Source organism: Lepidochelys kempii, chromosome 2, assembly GCF_965140265.1.
Source record: "Lepidochelys kempii isolate rLepKem1 chromosome 2, rLepKem1.hap2, whole genome shotgun sequence".
Taxonomy (NCBI): domain Eukaryota; kingdom Metazoa; phylum Chordata; order Testudines; family Cheloniidae; genus Lepidochelys; species Lepidochelys kempii.
In genome coordinates this window covers 88,423,407-88,450,465 of record NC_133257.1, presented here as the reverse complement: position 1 = coordinate 88,450,465, position 27,059 = coordinate 88,423,407, and the positions used below count along the sequence as shown (strand labels likewise).

The window sequence follows — 27,059 nt, the reverse complement described above, 5'->3', positions numbered from 1 at the left end:
TGAGAAAAGGCTATTCTCAATAAGTGCACAATCAAGAAACACTTAAGCTGACAATGGACTTTGAGAGATGCCAGTCCACATCTGAGCTTTCCTGGGAATGTTCAAACTAACATGTAAGCAATGGCGTCGGCCTGTAAAGAACTGAGTCATGCATGGACATGTGACTTGCCCATGTGACTCCAAAACTCCATCTTGTAGCTGCGATTCTGCGCAGAAAAACACAAGGGGTTTCCACCCACAAGAAAGACTATATAAAGCCCTGGGAAACCCCTCCATTTTGTATTCAGCTGGCTCAAGAGATAACTTCTCCATCCCAAAGAGATGCCTGAAAGAAACTGGAACAAAGGACAGTAATTACAGGGGTTTGAGTGATTGCTGAACCCAGACTAGGATGAAGTCTAGTCTGTAAAAGAAGCTTATTGGAACATCTCTGAAGGTGAGATTTACCTGCATTTAGTTTACTGTATTAGTTACTGTATTAGGCTTAGACTTGCATCTTTTATTTTATTTTGCTTGGTAATTTACTTTGTTCTGTCTGTTATTACTTGGAACGACTTAAATCCCACTTTTTATATTTAATGAAATCACTTTTTACTTATAATTTAAGCCAGAGCAAGTATTAATACCTGGGGGAACAAACAGCTGTGCATATCTCTCTATCAGTGTCACAGAGGGCGAACATTTTATGAGTTTACCCTGCATAAGCTTCATACAGAGTAAAACAGATTTATTTGGGGTTTGGCTCCCATTGGGAACTGGGTATTTGGGTGATGGAGACAGGAGCACTTCTTAAGCTGTTTTCAGATAAGCCTGCAGCTTTTGGGGGACTTGGTTCAGACCCGGGTCTGTGTTTGTAGCAGGCTAGCGTGTCTGGCACAACCAGGCAAGGTACTGAAGTCCCAAGCTGCCAGGGAAAACGGGCTCAGAGGTAGTCCCAGCACATCAGGTGGCAGTCCCAAGGGGATTTCTGTGACCCAACCCGTTACAGCCCCTACCCTAAGGACTACAACAGTAATGACTTTATTTCCCAGCCTGCTTGGAGTAAGGGGTGGGAAGAGACTGGACCAGAAACTCCGCTTGAGGCCAATAGGGAGGCTTCTGCATGGAAGGAGACAGCCTGACTCGGAGACAAAGAGACTAGCCTTTAGTTTCAGTTTTGAGCTGTGAATTTGGGAGTGAGGAGAGGAGCAGAAAGCTTACAGAGTCTCTGATTAACTCCTCCTCCAAAGAGAGTCTTTGAACTGCTGTGAGATCTAGTGCATGGGTCAGGGAGATCTAGCCCTGCAGAGACGAGTGCCCAGAGTGGCAGAGGTCCATAGGTGCTGGAACTAGGGGTGCTAGGGCCGTTGCAGCTGCAATCCCTGGCTTGAAGTGGTTTCCATCATATACAGGGTTTACATTTTGCTTCAATGGCTCTTGGCACCCCCACTATATAAATTGTTCCAGCACCTCTGCAGAGGTCCAACATGGCACTGGCTACCAAGAGCCAGCTGAGACCCGGTCCCAGGAGAGGACCCTGCCCTACCCTAAGGGCGAAGATGCTGTAAGAGCCCCACTTTTTTGTGTTTGTTTGTTTAAGATAGCCAACATTCACAGTGCTGTAGGCCTCCACCTAAGCATACCATCTTCCTCAGAAGGAGCCAGGGAGGAAGCTGGGGTTGGGAAGAGCTGTGAGGGCTGGGAGGTGAACTGTTGGGAAGAGTTGTGAGGGCTGGGAGGTTGATTTGTTGATATTTAGTACTTCTTAGTTAACTCTAATGCTTTCCTCCCCACCCCGATCCTATATTTCCTGCTCTCAATAAAGTCCCCCTTTGTTGTACAGTTATTTTGGGGTGTGTCATTCTTTTGCTAGAGTTTGTGTTGATGTATCTTATTGTTTCACATGTACTGGATTTTATACTTTTTGCCAGCAGTGGTAGCATTATTCATTATTCCCAAGGGAAGTACTTTGGGTGGAGGCACCAGGCCCCACAAAAAGAATCCAGGACCCAACTCATGCAAGGAGAGGGAAGAAGCCACTCCAAGTAGTGAGCACCAGGGAGGCAGCTACAGCGAAGGAACACTCCGGGGGGTTACATGTAGTATTTTGTCCATTCCCACCAAATACACAGCCAAAAAATTTAGTAACAGTCACAAACAAAAAGCAAAGGTAAGTGAACCATAGCTAAATTGACATCAAAATCTAAATCCACCAGGTACTTTCTGAAAGACGTCTAATGCACACAATACACTAAAACATCCTGGCAATGAATAATGGCTGACAGCTCTTTGAAGGGCAATATCACATTAGACAGCGGAACAGTTGTATCCACTCTTTCTCAAGATTAAAAGGAAATGTCTCAACTTGACAGTTATACATGGATTCAGAGGCATCCTGAAAGGGCATAAGAACCTTAAAGAGCTTTGCACTGTAAAATTTTCCCATCAGTTCCCATTGTCCTTCCTGCCTGTTAATTCGGGGCTGGATCCTGCAGCTGTGCTTGAGCTAATTAAAATCAATGGGAGTTTGCATAAAAACAGACTAAGAATTGCACAACTGGGTCCCTGATTTTCAGCCTGTCTTATTTAAAATTCAAACTTTGTTGATACATCACCTTCTGCTACGTAAAACAACCTATAAACAACCATAGGTATAGCCAAATACTAAACCTGATGTTCTCTCATGTCAAAACTCTAAGTGCCCGATTCAACAAGGTATTTAAGCACATAAATATTCCCATTGACTTCAAAGCAACTATTCATGTGCTTAAAGTGAGGAATATGGTTAAGTACCTTGCTGAATTGAGGCGTACGGAGACTGTACTGTGCCCTGTAGGACCTGCACCACTCCAAAGTGAGCAATGGGTGGTATTCTGAAAGGAGACTACTTCTTGGAGCTCTGCGACTGTGCCGGGGAAATATAGCCCAATTGTCAGGGTCTTTTCTAGGAAGGGGGCGACTCAAGTTCAGATCCCTTCTCCAATGAAGCAGAGGGGGGAATTGAGTCTTGGGTTCCCACAACCTGTGTGAGTACCCTACTGTTGGGCTAAAAGCTGAGCACACCTCCCAGATCAAACCCAAAGAGTACATAGGCGTGGGGGATAGCCTCATTTGTGAATCCCACTGAGGCTTAGGCATGACTTAGGTGCCATCAGAACTGAGGTGGCTGTGCATGTGCCCCGCTGCTGAAATTTAGGCACGTTGGGGATTTTAATGGTGGAAACGTAGGGGCTTAGGGGCGTTAGGCACTTACAGGGTTAGGCGGCAGGTGAATGACGGTTTTGTGAATGCCAGTGGCATCTAAATGTTGGACGTAGGCATCTAACATGACAGGCGCATAAGTCCCTCTTGTGAATAACACCATAGGATGAGCTCATCAAACTTATTTTCACGCCTGACCTACATCTCCAGATTAAAAATTCTACCAAACCACCTTCCTGCTCAATACTCCCAATTTTAGCCAAAACTCTAAATGCTAATGACATGTGCTATTTAAATGGGGGAAAATGTTTTATAAATATTGCCAAATAAGTACTCTATATGTGCCCCAGATGTATTAATTGTTCAAATAAAATACTGAATATTTGATCAGAATCCATAATCCTTTCTTCAGTAATTATTTACTATTTTAAAACTGCTGACATGTTTTTCCTTCTGCACCTGTGAAAATGTATTGGTCCAATTTAAGCACACAGATTAAAACACTGTACTTTAATGTTCAAGATATTATACATTACTTCTTACTTCATATAAGCGTAGAACTTCCTTTATATTTTATTATTGCCCTTTAAAAGGACATGAAAATCATTCATGTATTTATTCCATTTTAAATTATGCAAATAATGTTAAATGTAATTATAACATATTCATTATTTATTATAAATACACCCTGCATGTTTTATATGGATTGTATTTATTCACTATATATAATTAGGTATTTTAATCCATTGCCAATTTCATGACCAGAACATTATTCTTGGCTGTTTAAAAGCTAGAGAAACACATTTTAAATCAAATTAACATAATTTAGCTGCTAAAAGAGTTCTAATTTAGCAATAGTTCATCTACTATATTCCTAAACTATGCATATATTTCTGTATAACGGATTTGTTTTAAATGAGCTAAAGTAATCTTGGTAAGCCTACACAGGGTTTGAAAATGTGTTCCCTTACACAGTCTGCTGCCTTGTGCTTCTTGTAAAGCGCTTTTGTAATTGGCACCCTCTACTTATTATTTATATTTCCTCCAGTGCTTGCGTAATCAGTTTGTTAGATGTTGAGCTGGTTGAAAATTTTATGTAACACTTTTCCGTCAGACTTTCTGATTTGACAGAACTGAAACTTTCCGTGGGAAATATCGATTCTGTGGGAATTTTTACTTGAAAACAGTGCCTGGTTTCTTCACAGCCTGTCTTCCCAATCTGCCAGCCCAGTGGGCTGCGGGCTTCCCAGCTTCCATTTGCCTTCCTGGTGAGCTGCCCCGCTACCTGGTCTCCCAGCCTAATGGGCAGATGGGGAGGCAGGGGAGTTGGAGCCGCTTGGCTGCCCACCACACAGGCAAATGGGAAGCTGACCAGCTTGGGAAGTGGGGCCTGCCAGGCAGACAGATGGAAAGCTCAGCAGAGGGGGAGGCAGGTAGCCCATGGAGCATAGGGTTTGGGGCAGCCCGGCAGCTCACTCAGCAGGTAGATGAGCAACCTGGAACACGGGACAGCCTGCCAGGAAGGCAGAGGAAGAGTCAGCCAGCAAAAGGAACATGAGATTCTGGGGAGCATATTTTGTTTCAGAAGCTCTGCAGACTGGAACATTTCTTCTTTGGGATATTTTGAAATTTCAGTCCTGTGAAAATTCTTGAGTTTTTCACTTTATGACATTGACTCCTTCAGGAAACTGATGGGCAGGATCCCCTGGGAGGCTAATATGAAGGGGAAAGGAGTCCAGGAGAGCTGGCTGTATTTTGAAGAAGCCTTATTGAGGGCGCAGGAACAAACCATCCCGATGTGCAGAAAGAATAGCAAATATGGCAGGTGACCAGCTTGGCTTAACAAAGACATCTTCGGTGAGCTTAAACACAAAAAGTAAGCTTACAAGAAGTAGAAACTTGGACAGATGACTAGGGAGGAGTATAAAAATATTGCTCGAGAATGCAGGGGTGTAATCAGCAAGGTCAAAGCACAATTGGAGGTGCAGCTAGCAAGGGATGTGAAGGGTAACGAGAAGAGTTTCTACAGGTAAGTTAGCAACAAGAAGAAGGTCAGGGAAAGTATAGGACCCTTACTGAATGGGGGAGGCAACCTAGTGCCAGACAATGGAAAAAGCTGAAGTACTCGATGCTTTTTTTGCCTCGGTCTTCACAGACAAGGTCAGCTCCCAGACTGCTGCACTGGGAAGCACAGCATGGAGAGGAGGTGAGTAGCCCTCAGTGGTGAAAGAGCAGGTGCTGGACATGCACAAGTTCATGGGTCCAGATCTAATGCATCCAAGGGTGCTGAGGGAGTTGGCTGACATGATTACAGAGCCATTGGCCATTATCTTTGAAAACTCATGGCGATTGAGGGAGGTCCTGGATGATTGGAAAAAGGCAAATATAGTGCCCATCTTTAAAAAAGAGAAGAAGGAGAATCTGGGGAACTATAGACTGGTCAGCCTCACCTCAGTCCCTGGAAGAATCATGGAGCAGGTCCTCAAGGAATCCATTTTGAAGCACTTGGAGGAGAGGAAGGTGACCAGGAACAGTCAACATGGATTCACCAAGGGCAAAGTCATGCCTGACCAACCTGATTGCCTTCTATGATGAGATAACTGGCGCTGTGGATGTGATATATCTTGACTTTAGCAAAGCTTTTGATACGGTATCCCACAGTATTTTTGCCAGCAAGTTAAAGAAGTATGGATTGGATGAATGGACTATAAGGTGGATACAAAGCTGGCTAGATTGTCGGGCTCAATGGGTAGTGATCAATGGCTCAATGTCTAGTTGGCGGCCGGTATCAAGGGTCTTTCCTGGGGCCTGTTTTGTTCAACGTCCTAATTAACGATCTGGATGATAGGATGGATTTCACCCTCAGCAAGTTCGCGGATGACACTAAGCTGGGGGAAAAGGTAGATACGCTGGAAGGTAGGGATAGGATCCAGAGTGACCTAGACAAATTGGAGGCCTGGGCCAAAAGAAATCTGATGAGGTTCAACAAGGAAAAGTACAGAGTCCTGCACTTAGGATGGAAGAATCCAATGCACTGCTACAGGCTGGGGACCAACTGGCTAAGCAGCAGTTCTGCAGAAAAGGACCTGGGGGATTACTGTGGACGAGAAAATGGATGAGAGTCAATAGTGTGCCCTTGTAGCCAAGAAGGCTAACAGCATATTGGGCTGCATTAGTAGGAGCATTGCCAGAAGATCAAGGGAAGTGATTATTCCCCTCTCTTCAGTACTGGTGAGGCCACATCTGGAGTGCTATGTCCAGGTTTGGGCCCCCCACTACAGAAAGGATGTGGACAAATTGGAGATACTCCAGCAGAGGGCAAAGAAAATGATTAGGAGACTGGGAAACATGACTTATGAGGAGAGGCTGAGAGAAATGGGCTTATTTAGTCTGCAGAAGAGAAGAGTGAGTGGGGATTTGATAAAGGAAAAGGAGCAGCCTTCAACTACATGAAGGGGGTTCCAAAGAGGATGGAGTCGGCTGTTCTCAGTGGTGGCAGATGACAGAACAAGGAGCAATGGTCTCAAGTTGCAGCAGGGGAGGTCTAGGTTGGATATTAGGAAAAACTATTTCACTAGGTAGTGAAGCACTGGAATGGGTTACCTAGGGAGATGGTGAAATCTCCATCCTTAGAGGTTTTTAAGGCCTGTCTTGACAAAGCCCTGGCTGGGATGATTTAGTTGGGGTTGGTCCTGCTTTGAGCAGGGGGTTGGACTAGGTGACCTCCTGACCTTCTATGATTCCATGTCCTGATTTGGTATAGAGAAAAAACTGAAATTTCCAAATATTTCATGGGACTTTGTTATCTCCCAGCCAGCTCTAGTTAGATGATTAGTTAAGCAGTAGAGATGAGCCCAAACTTAATTCCCAAATCTAAACACTAACTTAGTCCTTGATTCAGGAAAGTAGAAGCACATGCTTATGATTAAGTACATGCTTAGGTCCGAATGACTTCGTTCAGACTTAGGTACATACTTAGGAGCTTTCTTCAATGAGGATTTTTTCCTGAATTGAGTCCTCTTATTCAATACAGCAGAATTTTTTTCCCTGCAGTGGAAGCACTATCAGGCCCCTGAAGTCTTTTATATACTGTAGACACCAAATATTCATTTTTATATGCTATATGATGGTGACAAAGGTTGAGCTCCTGTCTGCCATAAGAATCCATTATGGGTGGTGTGACGGTGCCCCATCAAAATACGCTTATGAATATATATTTGACATAACTGGAATATGTTTTATGCTACATATGCCCTGTAACATATCTATGTAAAGCTTATGATCTACTGAATCTATTAATCCTATCTGTATGCATGTATCATTTTTGTATTCGAAGTTATGAATACTGGCTTGATTTCTAAGCAGCCTTTGTAGAACATTTGGTCAGCTTCTTGAGAAAGGAATGTGAAAATTAGGTGCCCAATCAAAAAACACTTAAAGGACAATGAATCTTGTAAGGCTCCAATCCACATAAGAAGTCTACCTGAGGACGTTCAAGGAAGCATGTGAACCATGGCTGCCACCTATAAGTTCTGAGTCATACATGGATAGGTGACTCGCCCATGTGACTCCAAAACTCCATCTGGAAGCTGGACTTTGCATAGGAGAGATGAGGGGGTCTCCACCTACGAGAGAAAGTCTATTTAAACCCGTGAGAGACTCCTCCATTTGGTCTTCAGCTGGCTAAGGAGACAGCCTCTCCAACCCCCAAGGATACCTGAAAGAAACTGGAACAAAGGACAGTAACTACAGGGGGTGTGAGTGATTGCTGGACCCAGACTAGAAGGAGTCTAGTTTGTAAAAGGAAGCTTACTGGAATTCCTCTAAGGGTGAGGTTTTTATCTGTATTCAGAGTTCTTACTGTATTACACACAGACTTGCATGTTCTATTTTATTTTGCTTGGTAATTCACTTCGCTCTGTCTGTTACCACTTAAATCCTACTTTCTGTATTTAATAAAATCACTTTTTACTTATTAATTAACCCAGAGTATGTATTAATACTTGGGGGGGGGAACAGCTGTGCATATCTCTCTATCAGTGTCATAGAGGGTGAACAATTTATGCGTTTACCCTGTATATGCTTTATACAGGGTAAAACGGATTTATTTGGGGTTTGAACTCCATTGGGAGTTGGGCATCTGAGTGTTAGAGACAGGAACACTTCGTAAGTTGCTTTCGGTTAAGTCTGCAGCTTTGGGGCACGCGGTTCAGACCCACTGGCGTGTCTGACTCAACAAGACAGGATGCTGGAGTCCCAAGCTGGCAGGTAAAGCAGGGGCAGACGTAGTCTTGGCACATCAGTTGTCAGCCCCCAAGGGGTTTCTGTGATCAAACCTGTCATAGGCGGTTTTACCAAGAGCTGTTCTATCCATTGGAAATAAAGATTCATGACTGATAAGGCACAAAGTGTTTTATGCTTTTCTGTACCATCCTATGGCAAAAAAATTAGTCAAGATGGCCAGGGATGCAACCCCATGCTCTGGGCATCCCTAGCCTCTGATTGCTAGAAACTGGGACTGGATGACAGGGGTTGGATCACTCAATGATTGCCTTGGTCTGTTCATTCCCTCTGGGGCACCTGGCATTGGCCACTGTCGGAAGACAGGATACTGGGCTAGATGGACCTTTGGTCTGACCCAGTATGGCCTTTCTTATGTAAGTAAGTAAGGAACTTCCTTGATATGCTGGGTGGAACGTTCCCAAAGAAGTGGGGGAGTAGACATAACCTTGGATGTTCCACCACACGCCAACGGATCTAGCTGGCCAGGCAGGGTGGAGTATAATGGACTTCCTTTAGGAATACTGCAGACTGTCCTCCCCCGGGTGACTACTTTAACCATGGGGGATGAACATTACAAGGTCGGGGGGCGGGGGAACACCTCCTTCTCCTCATTTTTTCTTGAAGAAGGACCTGGCTTCAGGGCTGTGAACAGAGATAAGTGCTTCTTCCTGGCCTAGATTTAGGTTCCCAACTCCCTCTGGAGGGGGCAGGTTTAGCCTACACCCCTCTCCTTGCCATTTCCTACTGGCTAGCTTAGGCAACTCCTACCCGCTCAGCGTGCTGGCTTTTGTGCATCCCCTTCTCAGGCATCTAACTCTCCCCAGGCATTGTTCAGGGAGCCTAGATGTCTAACTCGGGATCATGAATTCCACTTGGTAGCAGGGAGCCTAAAAGCTCAGCACTGCAGTGCTTAAATCCTTGTGAATCCCAACCCTAGTCCTTAAAGTAGTGCTCAACAGCCTGAGAGGACACACAAGATTGCCTGGGTAAATCTGAAACCCACCTTAGTCTGTAAGACAAGGAATATGAATTTAACACTAATGAATAAAACCCAGCGAGTGTTGGTTCAGCAAAAGTGACCTGCGTAAAGAAGGACCAGTGTTAGATCTATAAAATGGTGGGGGGTACCCCATGTGTGTTGTTAGTTGGGAGATTGAGAAGCAGTAGGTTGAACAAAGTGAAGGAAAAACAGATAGGATGGAGAAGTAAATGTGTGTAATAGATTAGATTACTGAACCAACTGAGTGGTGTCTCTCTTTGGTGCTTGTTACAAAAAAAAAAGTGGGATGTGGGAGAGGGGAGGGGTTAGCATTTGCATGGGTGTAGACCTAAAGAGCTTGGAGAAGCAGGAAGGAGGAAAAGGTTTATTCTCCCACTGCAGAAGATATAATCTCCAAGATAACTGGAGTTACTTTGTGCAGATACTGGATTCTGACAAATTCTTCTCAGTGCCACGTTGACAATTTTCATAATGCAGTTTGGAAGATATTTGGGCAAGATTCTATATGGTCTGAAGGGACTAAAAGTTTCTGTGGGTGGCATTTTAGATTACGAGACACCTGAGTACGAAAACAGCAAAATTAAAACAAGTGTTAAGGCTACAAGATTAATAGGAAAGAAAGGTGTATGTTAAAAGAAATGCAATTATGATTCTTGGGACATGAGGTAATGAGGGGGCAATGGTATGTCCATAAAAAGACAATGCTACACTTGAAATACAACTACCTATTTGCTTAAAATTGACTCATTATGGAACGGGAAAAAAAGCTGAGGAGCTTGTTGCTCCACATGGCTTTCAAACGCTGATACCAGATGTGCCTAAAGCAGGAATGTCTGGTGGGTGTAGAGGCATAGGAGAGGCTCCCAAGATATCTGCAGGGCCTTGATAATTTCAAGGTCATTGAAAGACCACAAGCCACTTGTATTGTTAATACTTAGTAAAGACTTAGACAAGATATCCTTCAAATTCTAGAGATTGCTTAGAGACAAGGAGCTAGCAAACAGGGGAGTTTGAGTAGGAGTTCTGTTGGAGGAGAAGGTATTTGTGTTTGGTTTTGTATTGGTGGTATTTGTATCTGTAGAGGCTTGTAGGGGCTTTGTGTTGGGAGAGAAACTGAGCCCTGATTAGGGGGCGGGGTTTCTCTGACTAGGGGTCCTAAAAGGTAGCAGCCAGTCAGGCAGTGGCACAGACAGCTGCAGTGGCACAGGAGTGGCACAGCCAGTCAGGCAGTGGCACAGGAGCTAGCAAACTGAGCTGTAAACAGGGGAGTTTGTCTTGTGGTGCTTGTTTTTTGCTGTGGGTGGTGGTGGTTTGTGTTTCCCAGATTAACAGGATTTAGGTGGGAAGGCAATGACAGATACAAAGGTAGCAGAGGGAGTGAACCATGTAGTGGAAGACACAATGAAGATGACTGGATGTGGAAGCTGTGGTATGTACATGATCCTGGAGGGGGCAGCTGGTAAGAGTTTTGTCTGCATAAAGTGCCGTCTGATAGAGCTGATGGAGGAAAAGATCCAAGGTTTGGAGATACAGATGGAAAGTCTGGTAAAGTTTAGGAAGGAGTTTGAGCAGATTATGGAGCAAAGACATGAGGTATCTGAAGGGAAAAGCTCAGACTTGCAGATGGAAGCAGGACTGGGGAATTCTGAGGGGAGACTGGGTGAGGAAAGTGGTCAGTGGAAGCATGTGACTAAAAGAACCAGGCAGAGGAAAAGATGGGCTAGTGAAGGAGAAATAGAGCTTAAGAATAGGTATTCAGAGTTGGAAAATGAAGAAGGGGCTCAGCAGGTAGTCACTGAAGGTGGAAGGGCAAGGAAGAAGAGAAGAGCGGCTAGTCCTATAGGAAAAGGGGAAAAGTTAATGGAGATTACACCAAATATGAGCCCCAGGAGGATTCAGGATGGGTTGAAGAGGATTACAAGGGAGAACAGGAATGGAAAGAACTTGCAGCCAGAGGGAACAGGGGATAGACTGGAGAATAGCACCGTCACTAGGAAAAGACAGGTCTATGTGATTGGGGACTCTTTACTGAGAAGAATAGATAAGCCTGTAACCAGAGCTGATCCAGAGAATAGGAGGGTGTGCTGTCTTCCAGATGCTAAGATATGGGATGTAGACCTGAGGTTGAAAAGGATTCTAAAGGGAGTGGGAAAGAATCCCCTAATTACCCTTAATGTGGGTACAAATGATACGGCTAGATTCTCACTGGAAAGTATTAAGGGAGACTATGCTAGGCTGGGGAAGACGCTTAAGGAAATTGAGGCTCAGGTGATCTTTAGTGGGATTCTGCCTGTTCCTAGAGAAGGGCAACAAAGGTGTGACAAGATTATGACTATCAACAGATGGCTTAGGCAGTGGTGCTATAAGGAGGGCTTTGGGATGTATGGCCACTGGGAGGCATTCATGGATAAAGGACAGTTCTCTCGGGATGGACTTCATCTGAGTAGGGAAGGAAATAGACTTCTAGGATGGAGGCTGGCACAACTGATTCAGAGAGCTTTAAATTAGGAATTAGGGGGAGATGGTTGGGAGATGTCCAGGTAATCTCCACGCCGGATTTTAGCATTGAGAGGAAAGAAAATGAAGTAAGAGTGGATACAGCCGTGGGTAGGAGGAAGGGCAGTGTAGATACAAGTCTAATAGGTTATACTGGTAGTAAAATGACCGTGCCTAATAGGGTACAGAATGTGAGCGAGGCCAAACAGCAAAAATTAAGATGTTTGTACACTAATGCGAGGAGCCTAGATAACAAAATGGAGGAACTAGAGCTACTGGTGCAGGAAGTGAAACCAGACACTATAGGGATAACAGAAACCTGGTGGAATAGTCGTCATGACTGGGCTACAGGTATTGAAGGGTATGTGCTGTTTAGGAAAGACCGAAATAAAGGTAAAGGTGGTGGAGTAGCATTGTATATCAATGATGAGATAGAATGTAAAGAAATAAGAAGCGATGAAATGGATATGACTGAGTCCGTCTGGGCAAAAATTAAATTGGGGAAGAAAACTATTAGAGCCTCCCCTGGGATAGTGCTTGGGGTGTGCTATAGACCGCCGGGATCTAATTTGGATATGGATAGAGCCCTTTTTAATGTTTTTAATAAAGTAAATACTAATGGAAACTGCGTGATCATGGGAGACTTTAACTTCCCAGATATAGACTGGAGGACGAGTGCTAGTAATAATAATAGGACTCAGATTTTCCTAGATGCAATAGCTGATGGATTCCTTCAGCAAGTAGTTGCTGAACCGACTAGAGGGGATGCCATTTTAGATTTGGTTTTGGTGAGTAGCGAGGACCTCATAGAAGAAATGGTTGTAGGGGATAATCTTGGCTCAAGTGATCATGAGCTAATTCAGTTCAAACTGAACGGAAGGATTAATAAAAATAAATCTGCAGCTAGGATTTTTGATTTCAAAAGGGCTGACTTTCAGAAATTAAGGAAATTAGTTAGGGAAGTGGATTGGACTGAAGAATTTATGGATCTAAAGGTAGAGAAGGCCTGGGATTATTTTAAATCAAAGCTGCAGAAGCTATCGGAAGCCTGCATCCCAAATAAGGGGAAAAAATTCATAGGCAGGAGTTGTAGACCAAGCTGGATGAGCAAGCATCTCAGAGAGGTGATTAAGAAAAAGCAGAAAGAATATAGGGAGTGGAAGAAGGGAGGGATCAGCAAGGAAAGCTACCTTATTGAGGTCAGAACATGTAGGGATAAAGTTAGACAGGCTAAAAGTCAAGTTTGGACCTTGCAAAGGAATTAAAACCAATAGTAAAAGGTTCTATAGTCATATAAATAAGAAGAAAACAAAGAAAGAAGAAGTGGGACCGCTAAACACTGAGGATGGAGTGGAGGTCAAGGATAATCTAGGCATGGCCCAATATCTAAACAAATACTTTGCCTCAGTCTTTAATAAGACTAAAGAGGATCTTGGGGTAATGGTAGCACGACAAATGGGAATGAGAATATGGAGGTAGACATTATCATATTTGAGGTAGAAGCAAAACTCAAACAGCTTAATGGGACTAAATAGGGGGGCCCAGATAATTTCATCCAAGAATATTAAAGGAATTGGCACATGAAATTGCAAGCCCATTAGCAAGAATTTTTAATGAATCTGTAAACTCAGGGGTTGTACTGTATGATTGGAGAATTGCTAACATAGTTCCTATTTTTAAGAAAGGAAAAAAAAGTGATCTGGGTAATTATGGGCCTGTTAGTTTGACATCTGTAGTATGCAAGGTCTTGGAAAAAATTTTGAAGGAGAAGGTAGTTAAGGACATTGAAGTCAATGGTAAATGGGACAAAATACAACATAGTTTTACAAAAGGTAGATCGTGCCAAACCAACCTGATCTCCTTCTTTGAGAAAGTAACAGATTTTTTAGACAAAGGAAACGCAGTGGATCTAATTTACCTAGATTTTAGTAAGGCATTTGATACCGTGCCACATGGGGAATTATTAGTTAAATTGGATAAGATGGGGATCAATAGGAAAATTGAAAGGTGGATAAGGAATTGGTTAAAGGGGAGACTACAACGGGTCCTACTGAAAGGTGAACTGTCAGGCTGGAGGGAGGTTACCAGTGGAGTTCCTCAAGGATCGGTTTTGGGACCAATCTTATTTAATCTTTTTATTACTGACCTTGGCACAAAAAGTGGGAGTGTGCTAATAAAGTTTGCAGATGATACAAAGCTGGGAGGTATTGCCAATTTAGAGAAGGACAGGGATACCCTACAGGAGGATCTGGATGACCTTGTAAACTGGAGTAATAGTAATAGAATGAAATTTAATAGTGAGAAGTGTAAGGTCATGCATTTAGGGATTAATAAAAAGAATTTTAGTTATAAGCTAGGGACGCATCAATTAGAAGTAACGGAGGAGGAAAAGGACCTTGGAGTATTGGTTGATCATAGGATGACTATGAGCCGCCAATGTGATATGGCTGTGAAAAAACCTAGTGCGGTCTTGGGATGCATCAGAAGAGGTATTTCCAGTAGGGATAAGGAGGTTTTAGTACCGTTATACAAGGCACTGGTGAGACCTCACCTGGAATACTGTGTGCAGTTCTGGTCTCCCATGTTTAAGAAGGATGAATTCAAACTGGAACAGGTACAGAGAAGGGCTACTAGGATGATCCGAGGAATGGAAAACTTGTCTTATGAAAGGAGACTCAAGGAGCGTGGCTCGTTTAGCCTAACTAAAAGAAGGTTAAGGGGAGATATGATTGCTCTCTATAAATATATCAGAGGGATAAATACCAGAGAGGGAGAGGAATTATTTAAGCTCAGTACCAATGTGGACACAAGAACAAATGGATATAAACTGGCCACTAGGAAATTTAGACTAGAAATTAGACGAAGGTTTTTAACCATCAGAGGAGTGAAGTTTTGGAATAGCCTTCCAAGGGAAGCAGTGGGGGCAAAAGATCTATCTGGCTTTAAGATTAAACTTGATAAGTTTATGGAGGAGATGGTATGATGGGATAACATGGTTTTGTAATTAAATATTCATGGTAAATAGGCCCAATGGCCTGCGATGGGTTATCAGATGGGGTGAGATCCGAGTTACCCAGGAAAGAATTTTCTGTAGTATCTGGCTGATTAATCTTGCCCATATGCTCAGGGTTTAGCTGATCGCCATATTTGGGGTCGGGAAGGAATTTTCCTCCAGGGCAGATTGGAAGAGGCCCTGGAGGTTTTTCGCCTTCCTCTGTAGCATGGGGCACGGGTCACTTGTTGGAGGATTCTCTGCTCCTTGAAGTCTTTAAACTATGATTTGAGGACTTCAATAGCACAGATATAGGTGTGAGGTTTTTTTGTAGGAGTGGTGGGTGAAATTCTGTGGCCTGCGTTGTGCAGGAGGTCAGACTAGATGATCATAATGGTCCCTTCTGACCTAAATATCTATGAATCTATGAATAAGGTAGGTGAGGTAAGTGAGAGTCTAATGCAGAATATGCACCAGGAATGTCCTTAGTTGTGGCTGGTGCTTAGCTGAGGAGCCTTACTGATAATTTAGAATAACATGGAAGTACTTAAGAGTGCCATTTTGGGTTGGCTAACCAGCCTCACGACACGAATGAGAACTATTTAAAATAGCCTCTGGTGCTGATAAATCTGGGTATAGTTTGCAGTTGGGTATCAGACAAAATTGGTCCATTTACTTATCAGCATACCAAAACTCTTACACATCAAGGAGGGAACAGACCAACACCGCCAACCTTACAGGTAAATCTTCATTGTAAGTGTCTCTGCTTAAAGGATATTAGGATGACAGCCGCTACATTCAGCAGATCCCAGGCTTTCCTCTTTAACCTCAGAATGCGGTCCAAAGCTTATCTCAGCATAAACCTGATAAAATTGTGTGAAGAAAATATTGGCCAAAACTAGCTGTTATCATCCCTGGGCTTGTTTGCTGCTCATGATCCTAGATGGTCGAGACTGTTCCAGCTACTGATTATGGAAGAATAGGAGGCATTTTCTGATGGCGCCAAACCCAAACTAGTAGCAATGGTACACACATTGCAGCACTGGTGAACGGAGACAGCTCTGTTGAGAAGAGTCCTAGAGTTATGGTATGGTAATATACACCTCTACAACTATATAATCCAAGTGACTCAAGTGGACAAAACCTTTATCAAGGCTAGAAGATGACCAGTAGTGACAAGCAGTGAAGCCAGTGACTAGTCTGGATCTATAGTTTCTTGCTAAAAATGAATTCTTGTTAAAATTGCTTATACAGAAAACAAAGGGAGAAAACTGTGGGGATATATATACACACTTTATTTGACATTGTGGCAGGAAGGCAGGTGAGAGAGAGAGTGGAACAGGGAATCCCGAAAGGGTGTGTGTAGAAGCTAAACAGTGGAGAAGGGAAAAAAGAGAGAGAGGGGTTTTAGGGAAAATAATATTTTCCTTATTCAAATAAATTACTTTGTTCAGTATTAAAGAAGATCACTGGACAGTTTGCTACAGCAGCCATGATGCAGGAAGGCAATGTGTTATGAATGGTGTAAAGACACGGATAACTTTGTAGGGTTCTTCGCTGTTCGTGCACACACACACACACTGATTATAAAGGAAAATACGTATCTAGCAAGCAAAGATCTGTGTTTGCATGTGCAAAATGACCCCAAAAACTGGCTGAGCAGCTAATGGAAATTCAGCAAGTTGAAGGACTTTTTATCCTCCAAACTGAAGACAAACTAGACATTTATCAACTGCTTTAAAAATGAAACTTTGAGGGCAATGAATGTTTATTGTGCTGCAAGAATTAGAAACTATCCACGATGTTGTGAACAATTATTAAAAAAGAAACAATTAAAAGAGAAAGAGAATTAGGCATTGTCTACACTGAAAAATACCAGTATTGTTAAAGCAGTACAACTCCCCTAGTGGGGACGCAGTTAGATTGATAAACATGCACTTTACACCAAAATTAGAGCTGGCTGAAACTCAAGATTTTCTTATTCACAGGAAATTTCAATATTTTAACATTTTCCACAAACTGGAAATTGTGAAAAAATTATTATTTTGAAACCACCAATAAATGGGGCTTCTGAGATGAAATACGCTACCCAGGACCCTAGCAGCTGTTGACAGAAACTACATTCTTTACAGTTTCACCACAGCTACTCAGTGAGTCAGGTATCCTGCGGTGCCAACTAGCTCAGGAATATGGAAGTCCTTGGGGTCCCTAGCCCACTGCAGTCTTCATGGCAGTACTGTCCTGGACCTATCAACCCTGGAAGCTCTTGATCCCTGGCCCCAAGGCAGTCTGCATGGCAAGGCTGCTCCATAGCCACCAACCCTGGAGCAGTCTACATGGTGGGGAAGCCTGTCCCAGGGCTTCTAAGCTCTTGGCTCTGTGGCAAGGATACTGGAAACCCTGATAGCCTCAGCTCAAGATGAGGTTCTTAGGGCTTTTAGATGCCCTGCTGTGAAGTTGAGAGCTGAGCCTCAATTATAGCTGGGGCTCACAGGAGTTTCAGGCTCCTGGCTCCTCAATGGGGAGCCTGGATGCTCCGGCATGGTGGGCCTGCTGCAGATCATGGAAGTCCCAGATCTCCAGCCCTAGAGCAGTTTGCTTGGTGGGGCTTCTATGGAGCAAGGAACCCTGGAAGCCCAGAGTCCCAAGCAGCCCACCAGGAAACCAGGTAGAGTTCAGATGCCTGTGGTTTGATGAAAGTTTGCCATGCCCGGGATGTTTTCATGAAAAGTTTCCAGAATGACAGATAGATATTTTCCAATGAAACTCTGCTTCATCGGAGAATTCCGGACGAGCTCCAACCAGTACAGCTATTCCCAAATAGGAAGGGGAATAACTATACTCCTATAAGGCATCTTTATACCAGTATATCTGTGTTCACACAGGGATTCTACTGGGATAACTGTATCAGTAAAAAAAAAAAAAAAAATTACACCCCTAACTGACGTAGTTAGACCATTATAACTTTCAATTGGAGACTAGGCCTCAGAGATTCAGTTACAAAACAGGCTGATAGGTCTAATGTTTGGGACTTATGAAAAAAAAATGAACAAAGTCCAACAAGAGCTGGAAACCATTCACTCTCAGAGATGAGAGATTCCACAAAGATTAATATGATAGATACAGAGCTGGAAAGATGTACTTTTCTTTCGTGATTTAAATAAGTAGGGTGCATAATATGTTCTATTTACAGATAAAAAGTAATAAAAATATACAGGAAACTAAAAACAAAGAACAACCAAAGCATGATCTTTAAGGAGAAGTATTGCTGACAATTTTCAGAATAATTTTCACAATAATAGGGCACATTCTCACTATTTTAGACAAGTCTCCATACTTTTCTGATGGATTTTATCATCATCATCATCATCAAAGGGGGAGAAATCAAGCAAAAAAGCAGTTGGTTTCTCCAGACACTGCAAGATGCAGCTGCTGCTGTTGTCCTTAATGTATTTGCAGTGCTTGCCAATATCTCCATTCCTATTCTATGTGCCCATGTTTTTTTGTTTTGTTATTTGTATCCTGTGGGATCGAGAATAACCTTCGCTGATTGTAGCTATGATTGACTCAGCTGGTGTTGCAGAATATAAAATCAGAATTGAAAATAGCATGTGAAACGTGCAGGTTGGAGAGAGACAAGGGCTGTCTCTGTCACAGTGAATGCACGTAGAGTTGAAGCACCAGCTGGGTCCTGTCAATTGCTATTTCAGCTTAACAATAACAAAAAATACTACTTTTTTCAGGATTTCAGAAAAGGGTCCTAGATGCACAACACTCAGAAATGTTCTCTGGCAGCATGTGTGTCCTTCAATCAAGACAAACAGGAAGAAGAGTTACGAATGGAGCGCAGGGACAAAGAAGGTAGGAAAGAGGTTATGTTCTGCTTTACGCACTAATGTGAAAGACGAACATAAGCCCTGTCATACTGGATCAAACTATTGGCCTTCTAGTCCAGTATCCTTTCTTCAACAGTGGCCCATACCTGATGCTTCAGGGGAGAGAGCCTGCAGCGAGCAGATATGGGATAGCCTGTCACCCAGAGAAAGCTTCTTCCTAACCTCCAGTATTTAGAGTTAGCTTATGCCCTGAAGCATGAGGATTTATAGCTCTTCCAAAGGTCTTAGTTTTAATTTTTTAAAAATATCCAGAGCTATGGAAGGATATATTGTTACTCACATGAATGTCAAATCCTATTTTGAATCCTGCTAAGCTTTTGGCCTCAATGATATCTTGTGGCAATGAGTTCCACAGGCAAATCGTACACTTTGTGAAAAAGTATTTCTTCATATGACCTGTTAGCATTTTCCATCTGAATTTTCTTTACATTTGCCACCTCTCAATTTCATTGAATGTTTCCCTAACAAGAAGGAGGGTGAACAGAAATTCTCAATCTACCTTCTCTGTGCATTCATCATTTTATTTCCTTTGATCACATCTCCTTTTATTTGTTTTCTTGCTAAGATAAACAATATCAAACTTTTAAATCTCTCTTCATATGATAGTTTTTCTATACCCCAGTGATTCTTACTGCCCATCTCTGAACTCTCACCAAATCTGCTATCTTATCTTTGTGATGGGGTGATCAGATTGCAACACAGAATTTTAAGGATTGACCAGAACCAGTTAACGCATATGAAACACTTCTGTCTTTGTCCACACTCGGTGCTAACGGGTGCTAAAAAATGTGTTCATTAACATGTGTTAACTGACAAGTTTGCTAACTACACCTCATTTTCCTGGCCTCAACTACCCCTTTGAGCTTGTATAGACATAATTTTGGTACTGCTTTAAATATGTTGGTTTAGAAATTGATATAGTTAAACTGGTGCAACCCCTAGTTTGGATGCAGTTCTGTTGGTATAAAGGGGATTAAACTTGGTATATTTTACTATTATACCACTATAATTGCAGCTACACTAGGGATTGTATTGATTTAACTATATTAGTATAAAATAACTTCCTAACTGAAATAGCTAAATTAGTATAAAAATTATGTGTGGACCAGGAGAGTTGAAGCTATACCAAGTTTTTTTTCTTAAATTCTCCCATTGATTCAATTTAGGGTTGCCAACTTTCTAATTGCACAAAAACAAGACCCCTGTCCTGCCCCTGCCCCAAGGCCAGGCCATGCCCCTCCCCTTCTCTGCGACCCCACCCCCCAGTTGCTCCAATCCCCCTCCCTCCGCTGCTCGCTCTCCCCGATGCTCACTCATTTTCACCAGGCTGGGGCAGGCAGTTGGGGTGTGGGAGGGGGTGAGGGCTCCAGTTCGGGGTGCGGGCTCTGGGGGTGGGGCTGGGGATGAGGGGTGTGGGAGAGGGCTCCGAGCTGGAGTGGAGGTTGGGGTGTGGGGAGTATGGGCTCTGGCCTGGGTGTGTGCACTCTGGATGGGGCCAGAAATGAAGGATTCATGGTGCAGGAGAGGGCTCCAGGCTAGGGCAGGGGATTGGAGGGGGGCGGGTATGGGCTCTGGGTGTGGGCTCCAGGTGGGGACAGAAATGAGGGGTTCAGGGTATGGGAGAGGGCTCAAGGCTGAGGCAGGGGGTTGGGCTGCGGGGGTGGTGGTGGTGATGAGGACTCTTGTTGGGGGTGTAGGCTCTGGGGTGGGGCCAGTGATGAGGGGTTGGAGGTGCAGGAGGGGGCTCCAGGCTGGAGCCAAGGACTTTGGAGTGTGGGAGGGGGTGCAGGCTTCGGCTGGGGTGGGGCTTGGGATGTAGGAGGGGGTCAAGGCTGGAGCAGTGTGGCATTATCTAATTAAAATATCACCATGCAAATCACTGTTGTTACCACTGTTATATAATTGCAATGAATCTTATACAAAGTGTGATGCATGGCCAGAAAGCGTTAAGCAGCTTGCAGGCTAATTGACCCAAATTCAACCCTGAAAGATATTTTGGTTGATAATGTTTGTGTTTTTGTGTGTTTACACAGATATTGTTAGAGTTTAACAATGTAATCGAACAGTCCCTGTCTATACTGTATTCTGTTAATTCAGAGATCTTAACATTTAATTGAACTGTAAACATAGGATATCACTGTATTCCTCTCTCTTTGAAATGTATAGCAAATCACCTGTGAATGATGGAAAACAAGCAATTGCCGTATGTTAATTTGTGTAGCTAATTACCAGTGATGCTTAGGAAATGGGTCTACTTCAAAGTCCCCACGATTGCCTATTGTTCACCTGAGGACTCTGACCTGTCAAGAAAAGGCCTGGAACTCTATAAAAACTCCTTGGGTCCTGATCCTTTTTATCTCAGATCTTCTTGATGCTTCATGCAAGGGAAGCTTAAGTGAAAAGGCTGAGATCTCCAGTCCTAACTGGATCACCCTGAATGTGGACACTGGACTATAACCTATGGACTAATTCTGAAAGAACTTTTTCACCATCTTTACTATAATCTGATCTCAGAACTGTACTCATATCTGGATGTATACTGATCTTTTAATCAATACTCTCTCTCTTTTCTTTTTTAATAAATTTTAGTTTAGTTAATAAGAATTGGCTGTAAGCATGTATTTGGGTAAGATCTAGAATATTCATTAACCTGGGAAGTAATGTGTCTGATGCTTTGGGATTGGCAGAACTTTCTTATATGATGAAAAAGGTTTTCAGTAATCCTCCCAGGAAGCAGCTGCCAGGTCCCTGCAGCCCCTAGGTGCATGGCGGCCAAGGAGGCTCCGCATGCTGCCCTTGTGCCACCTTCACCAATGGGAGCTGTGGATCCAGCACTAGGGATGGGGCAGCACGCTGAGCCTCCCTGGCTGCCCATGAACCTAGAGGCTGCAAAGACTTGGCGGCTGCTTCCAGGAGCCTCACGGAGCTAGGGCAGGCAGGGAGCCTGCCTTAGCCCTGGGCCCCCAATCGGACTTTTAACCGGAGCTGCCACGGTCGCTTTTCAACTGGGCGTTCTGGTTCCAAATCAGATGCCTGGCAACCCTAATGCAATTCCATCAGTGTTAGGAACAGAGGGAGGCTTGAAAAGGGTCCCATTTACAAGTCCTGGCATTTTAAAGGAACCTCTGCCTTTCAGACAATGGGAGCTCAGAACTTCCCTTCATTGAGTATAATATGGTCCTGATTTTCTAAGGTTTTGTCTACACACAAAGCTGCACTTTATGTTCAAGTTGTGTTTTAAAATCAATGTAATTAAACCAGTCTAAACTCCTGTGTGGACGTTCTGAAATTGATTTAAACCTGGCTTATGTCAATTTAGCTTAATTTGGTAAGGAATCAACTTACATTGAGAAGATACAAGCCAAGTTTAAATCGATTTAAGAACATCCACAAAAGGGGTTTAAAACCACTTTGGTTAAAATTGAACTAAACTTTGTGTTTAGAGGAGTCTTAAGTTCCTACCAATACTACTAGTCTGTGCTGGGCTCCTGTAATGGATACAAGTTTACTTTCTCAGGATGGAGTGAGCAGTTCCATACAATATTTGCAGCGGTGCTATGAGGCTTAATGTGTTAAAGCACTTTGACAGTCTCAGATGAAAGGCACCATGCAAGTGTAAAGTATTATTGAACTATGAAGTCAAAGTAGAAGAGGAGGACAAAGGCACAGTGAATAAAATAGAGATCATTTTCACTCCTCTTATCTTTTGTTGTTGTAATGTGGAGAGGAGAGAATTAGTAAAAATGATGACTGAGTGAGTGGGATAGGAATCAGAGACTCCTCAAGGGTAAATAATAACCCTCTTACTCAAGAACTGCTGAGCTCTAATAAAGCTGTGCTGGAGTAGGAAACCATACCACTGTCTGACACTGCCAGACCAAACCAAAATCTCAACTTTCTGTTTTTTAAAGTCCGGCACGGGGACTGAAAGGATTTTAAAGATCTACTGTGTACTAAACTGTTTGGAAATATGTATCAATGGTTCCTGAGTTTAAAGATTTCTGCACAATCCCTTACAATCATCTACACTCCACTAGACCATAAATAAAGGTTTGAAACTTGAGAAACACAAGGGAAATTAGACAGTGAAGTTGTCATAGATGTACTGTTAAAGACATGTCTGTATTGGCTCTCACCCTTACATAGTCCTAATGCAGGGTGCAGGCAAACTTTTTGGCCTGAGGGCCACATTGGGTTTCCAAATTTGTATGGAGGGCCGCTTAGGGGAGGCTGTGTCCCCAAACAGCCAGGCATGGCCCGGCCCCCACCTACTATCCGACCTCCCTTGCTTCTTGCCCCCTGACGGCTCCCCCCAGGACTCCTACCCCATCCACCACTCCCTGTCCCCTGAACACCCCCGGACTCCTCACCCCTGACTGCCCCCGGCCGCCCCATCCAACCCTCCCTCTCATTCCTGACTACCCCCCCGGGACTCCTGACCCATCCAACCCCCCTTTTCCTTGCCCTCTGACCGCTCCGACCTGTATCCACACCCCTGCCCCCTGACCACCACCCCCAACTCCCTTGCCCTCTATCCAACCCCCCCACTCCCTGCTCCCTTGCCGTGCTGCCTGGAGCACCGGTGGCTGGCGGTGCTACATCTGCGCCGGCTGGAGCACCGGGTCAGGCTGTGGCTCTGCAACTGCGCTGCCCGGCCGCCCAGAGCACTGTGCTGGCAGCGTGGGAGGGGGGACAGTGGGGGAAGAGCCGGGGCGAGCTTAGGGGCTGGGTAGGAGGGTTCCGCTGGCCGTAGTTTGCCCACGTCTGTCCTAATGAATCACTAGGGGATTCAGGGCTGGATCCTGCACCAGTGAAGTCAACGGCAGTTTTGCCGCTGGCTGGAGCAGAAACAGGACTGGGTCCTTACAGCGTATGTCTGTTCATAAATAATCATGAAAGGCCCATTCCTGCAAGCCGCTGAAAGCCAACAGTCAATGGGAGTTGAGGAGCCTGAGCACGTCACAGGATTGGGGCAAAAGGGTGTTGGAAACCCTCAAACACCCAATGTGTTTTTTGGGATTTGAGGATGCTCAGCATCTCACATGATCATTCAGCATCTTGCAAGATCATGCCCAAAATGCGGTTGACTAACGTATAAATATATATCATATAATAGCATGCATTAAGCACCGACAACATTGAGCATAAATATTGTACAGTTATATAGCCTAAACTGGCCTATACCATAGTACTGTTCACTTATGCTAAATATCTCATAACGCCTTTCATTAGCTGAAGAAAGCTTTGGCTTAAGTAGATAGGAAAACTGTCAGTGTCAGGACATATAACTGTTTCCTCATAGCAACAGAAAGGGAGTTACCCTCACAGACCAAGGGGAGTGTCTTCATGCTCCTTAGTACCTGGAATGCATGTGTTGAGAACAAAGATAAGGGTGCATCGTGACCTGGAATGTATGGGTTCAGAACAGAAGATAAAGGGGTACACCATTGTACCACAAACAAACAAGGTAAAAAGCTGATAACTGAATCCAGTTTCAGGTGACATATATAGTACCATTTACTGGTAAACAAGTAGGGTACAAAAAGATGATTTTAGGGATGTAACTGTAAGGAGAACACTTTCTGAAAAAGGTGAATTTAACACTGCTGCACTAGACTGCTCTTTGGAGACTGGTATCATACAGAATCTTTTTCCTGTACCATATTAATAAACCTGACTGGCATTGGTTATTTGGTCTCTTGAGTACATTTCATAGCGAAATAATGAAACAAAGTGTGGTCAAGCAATCGACTGATTAATCAATAATGCACAGGAACAGCTTGCACCAGAGGTTAGAGGTGACCAATCAACACTTTCCCTTACATCAATTATGTCACTCCAAAAACTTCTAGATGAAATTGATAGGACTTCAAATTACACATGTGCTTAAGCACATGGCTGAATCATGGCCTTAATTGTTAAATTTCATTTTAAAGCACTTATAACTAAGCATACCAGTTAATACTTTGGTCCCTTTTATTACCTTAAGCAGCTACTAGCCGATAATGTGCTACATTACTTTCTGCTCAGTTCAACGTATTTATTTTCATTGGGAATTCTGACTGAATGTCTTTGGAATCTAGTTGTTTCCCTGGTGAGAGAATGTAATCCTGCTATCTTGTTAGATGGAAAATCATCTATGAAAGTCCATTCAAAACAAATCTCCTGCCAAAATATTTCTCTCTTTTCATTTGGACAGTTTTCTTTCTGATAATTTAATGGTAATAAATCCCTCCATATGCCTGTATCAGCCTTGGCAAAGAGAAGAGGTCTCAGTCTGAAAATCAGATTAAACAGGGAGCTCCTCAGTCTCAGCAGGACTGGAAGTTCTGGATAGTTTTTTGATGCACATGGAAAAGAGATTCCAGAAAGCCAGTTCTATTGCTTAGGTCGTAGCACGATCTATGCACACAGTATGCATTTATCTCCGTAGATAATTTCAAGACAAAGGTAAATATTTTAATAGGTTTGGCAGCCTAAGACTTCAATTATGTGTCAGTGATCCCAAGAAATTCAACAACAGAAGGACTGTTCCATGGCTTGTTATGGTCTATTCTGATCATAAACAATTTCCACATGGAAACAGAAATGTTGCAACTAGTGCTGCAATAGTTCAAGTTCCACTCCTCCACCATCTCCAGTGCACCCCACTGATGTATTTTATCTACAGACATTAGTCATGACTACACCTCCTGCCTGTAATTGGGTGTCATCCATCAGGTTGGAAAGTTTAAAATTAAGTGATTTTCCTGGAAACCATTTTTCAGCAGCATCATTTGATCCATTGTAGTTAAAGCTGTGTCAGTGGTTCCATTATAGATTCCATTTCACGGTATTTTTTATAAATTAGTTGTAGGTTTCCTCTGCACTTAAAATTGGCATACAAGGTCTAGGCTGAGGAACAAAGTTTTTTCCGAAGGCAAAGATTTTTTTCAATTGTCATTTTTAAACAGCAGGATCAGAAACATATTTTATTTAAAAACAGCTGTCATACCGACCATTTTGCATGGCAGGGCACTGACCATTGCTCTTTTGTAAAAAGCATACTCTACATCAGTAGATGGGTCTTTACTCAAAGGGTCTGTAATAGTCTATTAGGTAAATACATTAACCTATAATTTCAATGTGCCTAAATATGGTACATTGTGTATTATATTTACACAGGGCTAGAGTGAGCCTTTATGGGCAGTGCATAGATTTGCACACCCCAAGAAGAGCTGTGAGAAGGAGATGTGGGTGCATGGGTGGGGAAAAGTAATTTACTGCAGACCCTTATGAACTGCAGCTTCCTTCCTTCAAAACACCACAGCTCTGCTGGCTGGGGTGGCGAGAAGCCAAAGCCTCGCCTATATCATTCTGCTCCTTTCTGCCAACTTACTCGTAGGGGTGAGGGGATGAGTATTGGGCATACAGCCTCTGTTCTCCTTCCTTCTGCTAAGCCATGATGTGGAGAGGAATATGGGAGGGCTAGGGTATTACTCTCTTGTATGGCCATTATGGGCCATATTAGGCTGGGTCACAAAACAGGCCATCATTTGTGTATTTAGAAGTTCACAGAGTATTTTGAAATAGACCATAACAGCTTCAGAACTCACCTGCCTAGCAGTATCTACATCTGTTTAAGTTTGCATTTTGTGCCCAGCACCATACAACCTCAACACTCAATGCAAATTACGGCATGAATTCTCATACACTTCAGTGACAGATTCATTTCATATTCTAGCTATTTTCAGACCTTTATTGATACCAATTTATTGTCAAACCTATATGTAATTGTTCCACCTGAATTCATGTTTTTACTTCTGCTAGCTCTTAGGGCTCAATCTTTTGAACTCTTAAACATGTGAATAACTCTAGTCTTCTTAGTTATCCCATCCACTATAAGTAAGAATTACTCACATGAATAAGAGTTTTCAGGATCAGCCCCTTAAACTCTGTCCTAAAAAGGCAGAAGGAAATGTGTAAAGGAAATTCATTTCTGTGACCTAGACACTAAATTATGGAACAAAGTAGAATATAAAGGAACCCAAAGGGGCTTGCATTTAACAGGGGACTCTGGATTGAGAAATCTCTGATCATTGAAGTCCACATGACTTGGAACATGAGAGTACCGTTCTTGTGACTTTAGAGCATAGCTAAGCTTAAGGCAGTTATTTATAATGCTTTGTTTTGGACAGAAAATAATTTTTTTTTGCCCTTTTCACTGATCTCA

The 27,059-nt window shown here is 43.2% G+C and overlaps 1 protein-coding gene across 9 annotated transcripts in view; it reads right to left on the bottom strand.

The window, feature by feature from the left end:
* PTPRM (protein tyrosine phosphatase receptor type M) overlaps nucleotides 1-27,059 on the bottom strand; it is an 832,874-nt gene that overhangs the window by 114,764 nt on the left and 691,051 nt on the right. The gene's annotated exons all lie outside the window — the stretch shown is intronic.